Genomic DNA, 17469 nt, shown 5'->3' with positions numbered 1-17469 from the left:
CAGGCCCCTGCCAGGGAAGTCCAGGGCAACACAGAAAATGGGAAGACAGAGAAGTGCAATCCAAATAAATCAACAAGAGAAATCCCCAGAAAATGAACTGAGTGAGACAGAGATAAGCAAACTACCAGATGCAGAGTTTAAAATAATGATTATTAAAATGCTGAAAGATCTTGACCTGCTCCGTTTCTGACCTGGGCCGGTTCACCCCTCCTTAAGCAACCTGGTGGTCCCCCGCTCCCGGGAAGTCACCATATTGATGCTGAACTTAGTGTGGACACCCGATCGGCATAGCGCACTACAGCCCAGAACTCCTGGGCCCAAGCGATCCTCCTGCCTCAGCCTCCCGAGTAGCTGGGACTACAGGCACGTGCCACCACACCCAGCTAAAATGCTGAAAGATCTTAGAACAACAATGGATGGTCACAGTTAACACATAAATAAAGAGATAACAAGTATCAAAAAGGACATTGAAATAATAAAAAACCAGTCAGAAATGACAAATATAATATCAGAAATGAAGACTGCACTAGAAGCAATTAAAAGCAGGCTGGATGAAGCAGAGCATTGAATCAGCAACTTAGAAGACAAGATAAACAAAAACACAAAAGTGGACCAGCAAAAAGAAAAGGGAATGAAAGAAATCTGAGGAAACTCTAAGAGAGTTCCGTGACAACATAAAGAAAAACAACATCCATGTCATAGGAGTTCCTGAAGAAGAAGAAGAAGAGAAAGAACAAGGGATAGAGACCTTGTTCAATCAAATCATAGCTGAAAACTTCCCTAAATTGATGCAGGAAAAAGTCACACAAGTTTAAGAAATACAGAGAACTTCATTAAAGAGAAACCCAAAGAAATCTACACCAAGACACATCATAATTAAAATACCAAAGCTAAGAGATAAAGAGAAAATATTAAAAGTTGCTAGAGAAGAAAAGGCTATCACCTACAAAGGAGCCCCCATAAGGATGACATCCTACTTCTCAACAGAAACACTTGAGGCCAAGAAGGGAATGGCAAGAAATATTCAAAGTAATGAAGAACAAGAGCCTACAACCAAGACTACTTTATCCAGCAAGGCTATCGTTTAAAATTGAAGGAGAAATAATAAAATTCCCAAACAAAAAAAACCTCAAGAAATTCATTACAACCAAACCAATGCTGCAAGAAATGTTAAGAGGGCCCTGGCCGGTTGGCTCAGCGGTAGAGCGTCGGCCTGGCATGCGGGGGACCCGGGTTCGATTCCCAGCCAGGGCACATAGGAGAAGCGCCCATTTGCTTCTCCACCCCCCCCCTCCTTTCTCTCTGTCTCTCTCTTCCCCTCCCGCAGCCAAGGCTCCATTGGAGCAAAGATGGCCCGGGCGCTGGGGATGGCTCCTTGGCCTCTGCCCCAGGCGCTAGAGTGGCTCTGGTCACCGCAGAGCGACGCCCCAGAGGAGCAGAGCATCGCCCCCTGGTGGGCAGAGCGTCGCCCCTGGTGGGCGTGCCGGGTAGATCCCGGTCGGGCACATGCGGGAATCTGTCTGACTGTCTCTCCCCGTTTCCAGCTTCAGAAAAATACAAAAAAAAAAAAAAAAAAAGAAATGTTAAGAGGCCTGTTTTAAACAGAACAAAGGGGGGAAAGAATATAGTAAAAGAGGAATATAGCTTTAAAGAATAAAATGGCAATAAACAACTACATATCAATAATAACCTTAAATGTAAATGGATTAAATGATCCAATCAAAAGGCATAAGGTAGCTTTGTGAATAAGAAAACAAGACCCATGCATATACTGTCTACAAGAGACACTTTAAAACAAAAGATACACATAGACTAAAGGTAAAAGAATGGAAAAATATTCCATGCAAATGGAAATGAAAAAAAAGCTGGGGTAGCAATACTTATATCAGACAAAATGAACTGTAAAACAAAGGCTATAGTAAGAGATAAAGAAAGTCACTACATAATGATAAAGGGAGCAATCCAACAGGAATATATAACCATTATAGATACCTACGCACTTAATATAGGAGCACCTAAATATATAAAGCAGACTTTGATGGATTTAAAGGGCGAGATCAACAGCAATACAATAATAGTAGGGGATTTCAATACCCTACTAACATCACTAGGTAGATTCTCAAGAAACAAAATTAACAAAGAAACAGCAGATTTAAAGGACACACTAGATGAACTCAATTTAATAGATATCTTCAGAACCTTTCACCCTAAAGCAGCAGAATATACATTCTTTTCAAGTGCTCATGGTACATTCTCTAGGATAGACCACATGTTAGGGCACAAAAGTGGTCTCAACAAATTTAAGATGGAAATCATATCCAGCATTTTCTCTGATCACAATGGCATGAAACTAGATATCAACCACAACAGAAAAACTGAAAAATACTCAAACACATGAAAACTAAATAGCATTTTATTAAATAACAAATGGATTAACAATGAGATCAAAGAAGAAATAAAAACTTCCTAGAAACGAATGATAATGAGCATAAAACAACTCAAAATTTATGGAACACAGCAAAAGCAGGACTGAGTGAGAAGTTCATAGCACTACAGGCATACCGTAAGAAGCTAGAAAAAGCTCAAATAAACAATCTAACCCTGCATCTAAAAGAACTAGAAAAAGTACAGCAAGTAAAGCCCAGAGGTAGTAGAAGGAAGGAAATGATAAAGATCTGAGTGGAAATAAGTGACATAGAGGCTAAAGAAACAATACAGAGGATCAATAAAACCAAGAGCTGTTTCTTTGAAAGGGTAAAGAAGATTGATGAACCTTTAACCAGACTCACAAAAAAAAAAGAGAGGACTCAAATAAAATTAGAAATGAGAGTGAAGAAATAACAACTGACACAACAGAAATACAAAGGATTGTAAGAAAATACTATGAAGAACTGTATGCCAAAAACTTAGACAACCTAGATGAAATGGACAAATTCCTTAAAATATATATTTTAAAAATCAATCTGGAAGAATCAGAATACCTAAACAGACCAATTACAACAAATGAGATCAAAACAGTTATCAAAAAACTCCCAACAAACAAAAGCCCCGGGCCTTATGGCTTCACAAATGAATTCTACCAAATATTCAAAGAAGAACTAACCCCTATCCTTCTCAAGCTATCTCAAAAAATTCAAGAGGAAGGAAGACTTCCAAGCTCCTTTTATGAGGCAAGCATAATTCTGATTCCAAAACCAGGCAAAGACAACACAAAGAAAGGCCAATATTAGGCCAAAATTATAAGCCAGTATCCCTGATGAACTTAGATGCTAAAATCCTCAGCGAAATATTAGCAAACTGGATCCAGCAATACGTGAAAAAAATCATACATTATGATCAAGTAGGATTTATTCTGGGGAGGCAAGGATGGTACAATATTTGTAAATCAATCGATGTGATTCATCACATAAACAAAAGGAAAAATATAAACCACATGATAATTTCAATAGATGCAGAAAAAACATTTGATAAAATCCAGCACCCATTTATGATCAAAACTCTCAGCAAAGTGGGAATACAGGGAACATACCTCAACATGATAAAGGCCATCTATGACAAACCCACAGCCAACATCATACTCAATCGGCAAAAATTAAAAGCAATACCCTGAAGATCAGGAACAAGGCAGGGGTGCCCCCTTTCACTACTCTTATTCAACATAGTCCTGGAAGTCCTAGCCACAGCAATCAAACAAGAAGAAATAAAAGGCATTCAAATTGGAAAAGAAGAAGTAAAACTATCATTATTTGCAGATGATATGATACTGTATATAGAAAACCCTAAAGTCTCAGTCAAACAACTACTGGACCAGATGAATAAATTCAGCAAGTTGGCAGGGTATAAAATTAATACACAGAAATCAGAGGCATTTTTATACACCAACAATGACTGTCAGAAAGAGAAATTAAGGAAACAATCCCCTTTACTGTTGCAACAAAATAATGAAGTACCTAGGAATAAATTTAACCGAGGAGGTTAAAGACTTATACTCGGAAAATTATAAAACATTGATATAAGAAATCAAGGAAAATACAAACAAGTGGAAGCATATAATAGTGTTCATAGTTAGGAAGAATAAATATAATTAAAATGTCTGTATTACCCAAAGCAATTTATAAATTCAATGCAATACCAATTAAAATACCAATGACATACTTCAAAGATATAGAACACATATTCCAAATATTTATATAAAATCTAAAAAGAACATGAATAGCCTCAGCAATCTTGAAAAAGAAGAATAAACTGAGAGGTATCACACTTCCTGACCCTGACATCAAGTTATACTACAAGGCCATTGTACTCAAAACAGCCTGGTACTGGCATAAGAACAGGCATATAGATTAATGGAACAGATCAGAGAACCCAGAAATAAACCCACATCTTTATGAACAATTAATATTTGACAGAGGAGGTACAGTCTCTTTAACAAATGGTGTTAGGAAAATTGGACAGCGACCTGCAAAAAATGAAACTAGACTAACAACTTACACTATTTACAAAAATAAACTCAAAATGTATAAAAGACTTAAATGTAAGTCATGAAACCATAAGCATCTTAGAAGAAAACATAGACAGTAGCTCACCAACATTTATCGCAGCAATATATTTGCTGATTTATCTCCACAGGCAAGTGAAATAAAAGACAGGATAAACAAATGGGACTATATCAAACTAAAAAGCTTTTGCGCAGCTAAAGACAATATGAACAAAATAAAAAGACAAACCACACAGTGGGAGAACATATTCCATAATATGTCTGATAAGGGGTTAATAACCAAAGTTTATAAAGAACTTGTAAAACTCAACACCAGGAATATAAACAATCTAATAAAAAATGGGCAAAAGAAATGAATAGACACTTCTCCAAAGAGGACATACAGATGGCCAATAGGCAGATGAAAAAATGCTCAACTTCACTAATCATTAGAAAATGCAAATTAAAACCACAATGAGATACCACCTCACACCAGTCAGAATGGTGCTCATTAACAAAACAACACATGATTGGTGCTGGCGAGGATGTAGAGATAGGGGAACCCTTCTGCACTGCTTATGGGAATATAGACTGCTGCCGCCACTGTGGAAGATTCCTCAAAAAATTAAGAATGGAACTGCCTTTTGACCCAGCCATCCCACTTATAGGAATATATCCCAAGAACACCATATCACTGACTCAAAGAAAGAAATGCACCCCCATGTTTATGGCAGCATTGTTCACAGTAGCAAAGATCTGGAAACAGCCCAAGTGTTTGTCAGTAGACGAGTGGATTAAAAAGCAGTGGTACAGGCCCTGGCCGGTTGGCTCAGCGGTAGAGCGTCGGCCTAGCGTGCGGAGGACCCGGGTTCGATTCCCGGCCAGGGCACACAGGAGAAGCGCCCATTTGCTTCTCCACCCCTCCGCCGCGCTTTCCTCTCTGTCTCTCTCTTCCCCTCCCGCAGCCAAGGCTCCATTGGAGCAAAGATGGCCCGGGCGCTGGGCATGGCTCTGTGGCCTCTGCCTCAGGCGCTAGAGTGGCTCTGGTCGCAACATGGCGACACCCAGGATGGGCAGAGCATCGTCCCCTGGTGGGCAGAGCATCGCCCCATGGTGGGCGTGCCGGGTGGATCCTGGTCGGGCGCATGCGGGAGTCTGTCTGACTGTATCTCCCTGTTTCCAGCTTCAGAAAAATGCAAAAAAAAAAAAAAAAAAAAAAAAAAAGCAGTGGTACATATATACTATGGAATACTATGAAGCCATGAAAAAGGAAATATTACCTTTTGCAACAACACGGATGGACCTGGAAACTATTATGTTAAGTGAAATAAGCCAGGCAGAGAAAAAAATATATCATATGACCTCACTCATTTGAGGAATCCAAGGAACAATGTGAACTGAGCAATGGAATTAAACCTGAAGGGAAGGGGGGAGGGAGCTCTTGGGAAGGGGGTAAGGGAGATGTTGAGAGGAATACAGGGAAGGGGGAATGCATTCAGGGAGACACTAGTATCTATGTAAACGCAATAAATAAATAAAATAAAATAAAGAAATAATCGTGAGTCTACAGTGCCGTACATGCTGTGTCATGTTTCAGTAAGAAGTACACAAAGGCATTTGCGCGCTCGGTATATCATGCACACTCTCAAGGTCTCCCATGAGGAGCGCATGCGTCTCATAATCATGTCTCGCCACACTGGACTGATCCTTGATGAATCGTCAGGTCAAATACAAAGACGTCACATCACGCAATGGATCGACTCTGTATCGATCGAATACGAACACTTACAGATTAGTCTTCCAATATCAGAAACAAGGACTTACAGGAGAACACTTTTCGAGGGAGGACGGAACTTAGAAAAGAGGATTGTCATCCCTAAAGGAGGACGATTGGTCAGCTTATCTTTCTAGTTGGCCTGCCTCACCTTCTTTTTCCCTCGCCATCTCTCCTGTCACATGCCTCCTTCCCAACTGCTTGTTAAATTACTCTGGTTATCCCTAGGTACCGAAATGTCTCTTTGATCATTAGGCCTGAAATGCTGTTTGGCCCTTTCTTCCCTGGAGAGCTCTTCCTGTTCCACTGGGTCTCTGATTAGATTATTTCCTCCAGTAATTTTTCCAGATTCCCCTCCCACAGGCTGTAACACTACACTGTAACCCCACTGCTGACCTTATCACAGTGTTGTAATTGCCTGTGTCTTCCATTTCACCATAAGACTAAACTATTAACCTGTGCCCGAAAGGAAGCTTCATGTGGATAGAGCCTGAGCTTTACAGTCAGAGACCTGGTTTCCAAACCTAGTTCCAGCATTTATAAGTTCTGTGCATTTCAGCAAGTTGCTTAACCTCTCTAGGTCTCAGTTTCTTGTCTGTAAAGAAAGAGAATCATTATAAAGATTAATGAGACAAGATGTGTTAAGCATTTGCATGTATCCTGGCACTTAGTAGAGGCTCAGTAAATAGTAATTACAAATGATAACAGTTCTGCTTCAAAATCTCCTTCCTAAACTGGACTCCTCTCAAGAAAGTGGACACCTTATCACCACCAGAAGATAGATGTAGAAGAAAACCATAATTTTCCTAGACACAAAAAGATCCTCATTAACTGTACATACTTAAGAAGGTTATTTAACTGGCTGTTCATGCCTCAGTTTCTTTCTCTGAACATGGTGCATGTATTACTATAATTATAGGCATAAAAATATTTTGACCAAATATAGAACTTTTTTAAATGATACATTCCTTTACTTATTATATGTTGGAGAAACGTGTAATATGTGATTGTAAAACATGAAAAATTTTAAATTAAATTTATTGAGGTGACATTGGTTAATAAGATTATATAGGTCTCAAGTGTACAATTCTATGATACGTGATCTGTATATTGCATTGTGTGCCCCCACTCAAAGTCAAATCATCTTCTGTCACCATATATTTGGTCTCCTTTACTCTTTTTTTTTTTTTTTTTTGTATTTTTCTGAAGCTGGAAACGGGGAGGCAGTCAGACAGACTCCTGCATGCGCCCGACCGGGATCCACCCGGCACGCCCACCAGGGGGCGATGCTCTGCACATCTGGGGCGTTGCTCTGTTGCTACCAGAGCCATTCTAGTGCCTGAGGCAGAGGCCATGGAGCCATCCTCAGTGCCCAGGCCGTCTTTCCTCCAATGGAGCCTTGGCTGCGGGAGGGGAAGAGAGAGACAGAGAGGAAGAAGAGGGGAAGGGGTGGAGAAGCAGATGGGCACCTCTCCTGTGTGCCCTGGCCAGGAATCAAACCCAGAACTGCTGCACGCCAGGCCAACGCTCTACCACTGAGCCAACTGGCCAGGGCCCCTGGTCTCCTTTACTCTTTACTGCCACTCCACCCCACTTCCCTCTGGTAACCACACTGTCGTCTGTGTCTATGAGTTTTGTTTTGTGTTTTTTTCTTGTTTGTTCACTTGTGGTTTCTATTTTATATCCCACATATCAGTGAAGTGATATGGTTCTTGACTTTTTCCATCTGACTTATTTTGCTTAGCATGATATTCTTAAGATGCATCCATGTTGTCACAAACGGTAATATTTCATCTTTTCTTATGGCAGAATACTGTGCCTCCTGTTTTTAGCTATCTGTGAGGATAAACATCTTCCTGCATGAACATTTCCATGTCTGCATGTTTACCATACCTGCCTAAAAACAGTCCCAGGTAGCCCTGGCCAATTGGCTTAGCGGTAAAATGTTGGCCCGGCATGTGGAAGTCCCAGGTTCGATTCCCAATCAGGGCACATAGGAGAAGCGACCTTCTACCTCTCCACCCTTCCCCCTGTTTTTTTCTCTCTCTCTCCCTCTCCTCTGTCTCCTCCCATCTTGCAGCCATGGCTCATTTGAGCAATTTGGCCCCAGGCACTGAGGATGGCTCCATGGCCTGGCCTCAGGCACTAAAATGGCTCCATTCTGAGAAATGGAGCGGTGGCCCCTGATGGGCAGAGCATCACCCCCTAGTGGGCTTGCTGGGTAGATCTTGGTCGGGGCTCATGCGGGAGTCTGTCTCTCTGCCTCCCTGCCTCCCCGCCTCTCACTTAGGTACATTTTTCAAGACACCTTCAGAGCAGCACCCTTCCTCAGAGAACTTTCTGCTCTTCAGGGCCCCTCCTCTTTGTTTCCTCAGTCCTAGGGGACAGTAGTTGCTACAGCCAGAGTTCTTTTACTGTTTTAGGTAAAGATTCTTTATATCTAGTCAATAATTCTTTATCTTACATTTTCTCTGTCACAATAGCTATTGTGTTTTCTGCTTCTTGACTAGACCCTGATGAATACACCATTTTATGGTTAATCCTAGCACTTGGGCTTGCATCAGAGCTTAATAATTTATCAATAGCTCCTGAGATATTGCCAAGGTAGGGGGAGGAGGTGTGCATGGAATAAACCCAGCCAGTAAAAATTCTGGGAAACCAAAGAGATTCAGATCAACTTACAATGTGTCATTCTCAAGAAAATAATGCAAAATTCCTAATACTTTCCAATTCCTACTCTTATGCTGCAACAATATTCTAAGTCTTCACCTTTTATCAAATCAATACCGGAGACATATCCAAGTTACTGTTGTCAATAAAGGTCATGATACATATCTAATCTTATGAAAATCAAGAGGATTTCAATATATGTCTTTGTCATTTTGGGACTCAATAACAAAGTACCATAAACTGGGTGACTTATTTCTCACAGTTCTGGAGGCTAGAAGTCTGAGATCAGAGTTCCAGCATGGTGAGGTTCTGATGAGAACTCTCTCTTTGGTTACAGACTGTTGACTTCTCTTGTACGCTGACATGAAGGAAAGAGAGTGAGCTAGCTCTCCAGCCTCTTCTTACAAGGGTGCTAATCCCATCATGAGGGCTCTACCCTCATGACCTAATTACCTCCCAAAGGCCACACCTCCTAATACCATCATACTGGGAGTTAGGATTTAACATGTGAATTTTGAAAAGACATAAACGTTAAGTCCAAAACAATATATACAAAAGACAATAAGACCTTGCCCTGTGAGAAATTTCCCAATGACATCCTTATCTTTCAGCACAGAAGAATCACTCTGGAGTAGGTAGGACAGTACCTGAGTTCTAATCTAGCTACAGTACTTTGTACTAAATTAGTGACCTTGGAAAATAATTCACTTTTCTCAGCCTCAGTTTCTTTATCTGTCAAATGGGATTATTAATAACACTTATTCTACTTACCTTACAGGCTCACTCAATTCACAAAATATTTGTAGATCATCTGTAGGCGAGATCCTGTGATAAGTATTCCAGGATACACAAAGAGATGGCAAACATGGTCCCTGCCCTCAAGTAGTGTGTAATCCAGCATTTTTCTACATACTCAACAAATAGCTTTGGAACACCTCCTCTCAGACCTTGTGCTAGGAGGAAATAGTACAGAGGTATTGAAACACAGTTATTTCTTTCAAGGGACTTACAATCTGATAGATGAGACAAGGGCACATATAACTAGAACAAGAAGTAGCGAGTGCAATGAAAGGTTGAAACAAATTATTGTAACAGTTACAAAATAGAAGGCCTATACCTGGTTGAGAGGGAGAAGAGGCTAAGAAAATGTGGTGCCATTTTAACTGACCACAAGTAAAAATTTGGACCAAGGAAAGATGAAAAGAGTGACCAGAAAAATGAGCTTGATTAGTTGTCATAAGAGATTGAAATAAAATGGAGTTTGTAGAAATCAGAAAGAACAGATGAATCTCATGGTATTAGATAAGCGATGCTTGGAAATCCACATGGGATGATTATAATAGTAACTGAGAGTTACTAAAGAGGATACACAATGGTGAATGAGGCAGGTGGGACCTCTGATTTCAAGGAGCTTTATATTAGTTGGGAATAGGAGAACATTTTAAAGTTTCCCTAATATAGTCTCCGTTTTAAAATATAGTGTAGCAATAGAAAATTGGAGGTTACGTAAGGCACACAGATGGGAGACAGACAATAACCATTAAAAAGATGCTTTTTATATTCACAGGTTTCCAGAGGAGGTGGCCTGCCATGTCACAGCATGGGGGCCACACAGGGAAGCACCAGGGTCTGCCAAGAGGCAGAGGAAGAGAGGAAAGTCATGGGCAAGAGCCTTTGTTGTGGTTTCCATGGGAAGAAACAGTGAGACAGGGTAGCAAGCTCAGGATGTGCTAGTCTGAATAATGTTAGAGGGCTTTAGGGATGTAGGGGCTGTCCCTAGAGGTGTAGTACTTGGCCGTAGGGTGATAGGACAGGTGGCTGATGTGTGAGAGCCTAGTAAGAAAGGCCTTGGGGGTATAAGCTCTGAACTGGTTAGTTTGCATTTGAAAGATGCACTCACAGATGGGTTGTTTACCATCTCCAGGACTTAGCTAACCCTGGAAAGGAAGTTCCGCTAGAGCAAGGGTAGTCTACCTTTTTATACCTACCGCTCACTTTTGTATCTCTGTTAGTAAAATTTTCAAACCACCCACCAGTTCCACAGTAATGGTGATTTATAAAGTAGGGAAGTAATTTTACTTTATAAAATTTATAAAGCGGAGTTACAGCAAGTTAAAGCATATAATAATAATTACTTACCAAGTACTTTATGTCAGATTTTCACTAAGTTTGGCAGAATAAATCTTTATAAAACAACTTACTATAGTTAAATCTACATTTTTATTTATACTTTGGTTGCTCCGCTACTGCCCACCATGAAAGCTGGAACGCCCACTAGTGGGCGGTAGGGACCAGGTTGACTACCACTGTTGCAGAGTCAATAAGGCCCCAGATGTCAAAGCATCAGGATACAGAACATAAAATTCATGGTTAATGCAATCTCCTTAAAAGTAGGGAGGTGTATTTAGTTTTGTATTCCTAGCACCCACCACAATACTTTGCACATAATAAGGAGAGACTCCATAAGTGCTGGATGATCATGTTAATACATCTTCTTTTTAACTCTGTATCTTTGTTGGAGTTGGCCAACTAGAACACATCCATGTGCATCAGCTCAGTGGTCACTTTTGTAGGCTGGCCCTCTTCTGATTCCTCAGACTATGGTCGGTAGGTGACCCTGCAGTAGAGAGAGCAATGCCTCACCCCAGCCCCTTCAGTGAAGGAGGGCTGACAGCACGCAGCCATCAGAGAACGCCTTGAAGAGACTGTAAATAAAAGTATAATAAATAAGTGATCTTTTAAAAAAATTAAAGGTACTATTAAAACCAAAAATGAAAAGTGAAAGAAAGTGATTACTTCATTTGTGATAAAGCTACTTCATATCATAATTAGTATTCTTTCCATTTCAAGAGACAAATTCAACTCAAACTTAAAGGAGAAAAGAATATTTATCAGTAATATGAATGAAACTGGCTTTCCGCATGACTGGGTCTAAGGGGTCAAATGATGTCATCAGAATTCTGTCCATCTTCATTAGATTCTCAAAACTATTTCTCTCTGTGCATGATCTCATTTTTTTAACTTAAAAATAGATTCCCTGTGACTTGAGACAATGGCCTCAGGCAGCTCCAGTTTAACTTGTTCTTAAGCTCTTGACCCAGTAACTATAGAGAAACCTTTTTGTCCCTGAGTCTCTGTAAAAATTTCAGAGAGAAATTTGTGAACCTTTTTATCAATAAGGATCCAGTCAGGACAGAAACCATATTAGTTATTTAAATGGGGAAAATTTAACATAAACAATTTTTAACTAGAACAGTAAAAATCGTTTATGTAAAGTTAACCACCTTTTAAAAATTGTAAGTTGTTAAATAAAACAACAACAAAAAAGGGACTCTAATGGGTCCAGAAATGCCAGGTACAAAATAGCAGCTACTAATTTGAGACTATGAATGAGTAAAAAATAAAGGACTAAGGATGGTGTAACCTGAGGTGGCACAATAGGTAAAGTGTCCACCTGGAATGCTGAGGTTGCTGGTTTGAAACCCTGGGCTTGCCTGGTCAAGGCACATATGGGAGTTGATGCTTTCTGCTCCTTCCCCCTTCTCTCTCTCTCATCCTCTCTCTCTCCCCCCTCTCTTAAATGAATAAATAAGATCTTAAAAATATGTAAATAAAGGACTAAGGATGAAAGGGGCCCTCTCCCCCCCAAGGATGACTAAGTTCAGGCCTCTTTGAAGCTGTATGGCTTGCACAGGAAGCAGAAGCCTGCTGTTGGCAAACTAACTTGTCATCGGGCACTGTCCAGGGCAAGTCTATTGAGGCAGCTTGCCGTTGTTGGAGGATGTGGACAGGCTGCTGGTCTATAGAAACAGCCCACTGTTGCCAGAGGGTATGGCTGGGTGCTAATGGGGACAGCATGGCCAAGGGCAGACCCCCTAGAACCCCCTGTGCAGCTTTGAGGCTACCACCCTCTGCAAGAGTAACAAACAGCCAGAACCTGGAAGGGAAATATCTTCTTCTTGCTATCGCCTTTCAGGTCACACCATTGCCCTCTACTGATGAAGGTCACCATTCCATTGGCAGGAAAAAGAGAAATGTTCACAGGGTCCAGCTCCAAGATTACAAAGCAAGGTGCAGAAGGTTGGATTTGGAAGTGAGAGACAATAAATTAGGCACCCATCCTGTTTGGATCACATGCACAGCCCTGAACTAATAATCACTGTGACTGTGAGAAGGAAGACTCTCACTAGCTAAAATGGGGCCAGGGTCACATGGCCATGCCTGTGCTGTGGTTGAGAAAGTGGCAGGGGAAGTGGCCCCATACCTTCACTTGGAATGGCTTTTTCCATAGAAAAGATGGATCCTTCTATCAGAAGAGAAGAAAGAATGCTAGGCAAAGAAAAGTTTCATATTGACCTCAAAATGTCTGGTTCCATCTGTGGATATTAGTATAGGACAGAAAATTTTAAGGCCTTTCTTTAAGACCAATAACTGCATTTTCATTCATTTAAGAGACATGTAATATATTAAACACCTACTATGAGAGGACCTCATCCTTTCTAATCCTGAAATACTAGCATCTTTGTGGACACATCAGAATTATAAGGTCTAAAAATGAAGAGGCAATTGGAAAAAGGTTGAGATAAGAACATAGTACCCATATTTACAGATTAAAATGTTCTAAGAAATGTGCCTATGACTTTGCAGCAAAAATTTTAAATACTATTCATGATCAAACTAGAACAGGGGTTGGGAACGTTTTTGGCTGAGAAAGCCATGAACGCCACATATTTTAAAATGTAATTCCGTGAGAGCCACACAACGACCCATGTACGTTAAGCATTATTCAATAAAAATTTGGTGTTGTCCCGGAGGACAGCTGTGATTGGCTCCAGCCACCTGCAACCATTAACATGAGTGGTAGGAAATGAATGGATTGTAATACATGAGAATGTTTTATATTTTTAACGTTATTATTTTTTTAATTAACGATTTGTCTGCAAGCCAGATGCAGCCATCAAAAGAGCTACATCTGGCTCGCGAGCCATAGGTTCCCAACCCCTGAACTAGAACAAGAAAGTATGGCCCTGTAGTTCAAAGCACAGATTATAGAGCAAGACTGCATTCAGATCAGCTCCACTGCAGTGTAACATTAGAAGACTAACTGGTAACTTGTGCCAAAGTTTACTCAGCTGTAAAATTTGAACAACAATAATACCTACCTCATTAGGAGGATTAAATAAGCTAAGATCTATAAAGCTCTTAGAACAGTGCCTGGCTCATTGTAAGTACTATATGACTATTAGCATTATTATGAATTGAATAGTATCAAATCTCAAGTTATGTGACTTTCTCTCCATTAACTAATTTAAAGTCCTCTTATCTCCAAAATAAGAAAAAACTTATTTGAAAACATCTGTCTAGCTGCTATATATATTTTAGCATGGACAAAAGAGGCCATGCTATAGAAATAACTCCATTTTTACTACTTTATGACATTGAAGCCTCTTTATGAACATACATTGTGTATTTCATGGGACACAATAGAAAAAAGTGAGCAAAAATGTGTTCTCGGTGTTATTCTGTATCATCCTGGAGAAAATACAAACCTTTTCTTTATAACCTGTCTTTAAATGTTTATCAAATTGTATGAAAACACAATAGCTTCCCTGAATATATACATGTATTTATATATGTATATATATACTGTATATATGCTGTATATATACATATATGTGTGTGTATATATATAGTCAAAAGAATATGTTTTACATGAAGTACTTTTAAATTTTCTTTTTCGTTTTCACTTTTAAAAGGAAACTGCCTCTGTAAATCAAATGTTTTTAAATGGTACTAGAACATTCCAAATAAAAAATGTACCCCATCTCTGGCTGAGTCAGAGTCATCCTTTCCTAATGAGAACTCTGGCACTGACTGTGAACCACGAAGCCTTCCTGTTGTGACAATTCTGCAGTACTGGTGATGATCTGGAGTCTGAGATATCAAGTACCTGAGCAAGTCCTCGTGGGTGAAGGTGAGAGTGTCAGGGGGCGTGGTCACAAAAAGAAGGAACTGTGTCCTCTAGTAACTCTTACGATAGTCAGACTCACGGGACTATCTGGAGTATCCAAAACCAGAACAAAACAAACGGGGACGTAGGAAACACCTCACAAAATACATCCATTTGGAATTTATCATCAATCATCACACACACATACACACACACACATGCACACACTGTCTCAGTCAGTTTGGGTTGCTGTAACAGTATACCATAGACGGGGTAGCTTAAATAACAAACATCTACTTCTCACACTTCTAGGAGGTCCAAGATCAAGGCACCAGCAGACTCGGTTTCTGATGAAAACCTGATTCCTGGTTCCTTCACTGTGTCCTCACATGGAGGACCCTCTCTGGGGCCTCTCTTATAAGGGCACTAATCCCATTTATGAGGGCTCCATTATCATGACCTAGTCACCTCTCAAAGGCCTCATGTCCTAACGAATCACATTGAGGGGTAGGATTTCAAGATATGAATGTAGGGGGACACAAACATTCAGTTCATTGTACATGATCACATGCACAAAAAAATGTACACAACAAAAATATATACAGAAACAAAATGTCCCTAAACTAGAATTACCAAGGCAGGCAGGCATGTTCTGGAGTGGCACACGCGGGACTTGAACCCGTGCAGTTCTGCTCCACAGTCCGGGCTCTTGCCCACTGCACCAGACCCACCTGCTCTCGAATTACCAAGGAAGTACTTTGATTAATGAGCACATATCTCTCGGATTAAGTTAACTATGACATGATATATTAACAGAATGTATGTGTGTAACAGAGAATAAATATCTTGATGCCAACATTGTCTTGACTTCTACAACTAAAAGTTTAAGAAGTACAACACAAAACTGGCATTTTTCAATCTGTTATTAAATCACACATAAAATAGCATCAAGTTCAGGACTTTATTAATGAAAAACATTTAGTTACAGTAACATTTTATTATCAAAGGTAGAAGCAATAAGTATGATGCAAAGATGAGTGATCCCCTTTGTGGAAGTTCAAGATAAGCTACCATGTATTCACAGAATAGTGTGTCCTAATAGGGAAAATGGGCCAATCATATATCTACCTCTCAGCTTTGTTAAGAGGTTAAATTAAACAGTGCATATTCAAAGGCCCACACAGAGTCTGTCATTGATCAGTGCTGGTAAATATTATTTCCCCTCTTCCTGGATATAATGAGGGTATACACACCATACAGCCTTTTGCTGAAGCAAGAGGGCTTTGGACTGTGGGTTTGAAAGAACACAAAGAAGGTAGGGCCCTGCCTCTTTTCACAGTATCTACCACTACCTACTCATGCACCTAGAGCAGCCCTGGGAAGAACAGAACTTTGCTTCAGCAAACACCCAATTAGACCAACTTCGTATTTCCAGAGGACCAATTAAGTGCCTTAGCCCTGAGCTCCGTGTAAACCCACCATTCCTTTAATTTGTGAATATGCAAAAGGGAGAATAATATGCACACATTATTATCTTGTTATTTGTGGACAGGTAGGAATCTTATGCCCACATTTTTTAAGCAAATCAATAATCTTGTGGTTGCATAAGAATGTAAAAATGTTAAAGATTAGGTTGGGTAGTGATTAAGTCAATATCCCAAAACTGAAAATTAAAAGAAAGAATTGTTCCTCAGCCTCTGAAAAATAATTAGTAAGAATAAAAATAGATCTGGATTATTTTTAGACTTAAAAATTATAGTCCACTCTTCTAATTGTGCGGGTTTTAGAATTCAGACGTCTGTTCCTTAGTTAACACAAAGATTAATCTATGAGTCTTAGATACAAGGAGGTCTTTTCTTCTGAATATTTTGCCTCCCTGGACACCAGCTGGGCTATATCTACATAGACACACACTTCGTTACTCTACCCAGGATGGTGGACTAGCTGGGCCTCATTAGTGAAACATTAGGAATTAAAAACTCCTTCCTGTAGGAAATCCATTTAGGGTGTGTTGAAATTTTAAAAATAAGTGTTTCCAGAAAAGTGCCATCTCCATTAACAATTTTATAGCAACTCAGAAAATAAATTTACAGACTAGAATAATCTTTGGCTTTGAGGAAACATTTTAATAGCTCCATTATATATTCCAATCAACACTTTTTGGGTCTATTTATTATTTTTCTATTACCTCTTCTGCTGATGTTAGTTTTCCAAGGTTTAATGCTGTATTTCTCCTAATTAATAAAGAAATTAGGGTCTCTAAAGATTTTATTTTCACTTTCAATGAATTGTTATTTGCACTTCCTTTAAGGATGAATACTTTGATTCTCCATTGCTTAATTTTTTTAATACAAAAGATCCCACAGTTTTTCTTCATTACATATTCATTATAAAATTACGCCATACAGAAATTTTATGTATTTGTTATATATTAATTGTATATTATATGTTTTAAATTATATAATATATTATATGTATATTTATATAATATGTATATTATGTTTTATACTTAGATAACGTTTTTTTTGTTTGTTTGTTTGTTTTTTTAATTTTTTCTTTATTTTTTATTTATTCATTTTAGACAGGAGAGGGAGAGAC

The sequence above is a fragment of the Saccopteryx bilineata genome, chromosome 5 (genome assembly GCF_036850765.1).
Source record: "Saccopteryx bilineata isolate mSacBil1 chromosome 5, mSacBil1_pri_phased_curated, whole genome shotgun sequence".
Lineage (NCBI taxonomy): Eukaryota > Metazoa > Chordata > Mammalia > Chiroptera > Emballonuridae > Saccopteryx > Saccopteryx bilineata.
The sequence above is the reverse complement of the archived record's forward strand: the minus strand, read 5'-3'. Positions refer to the sequence as shown.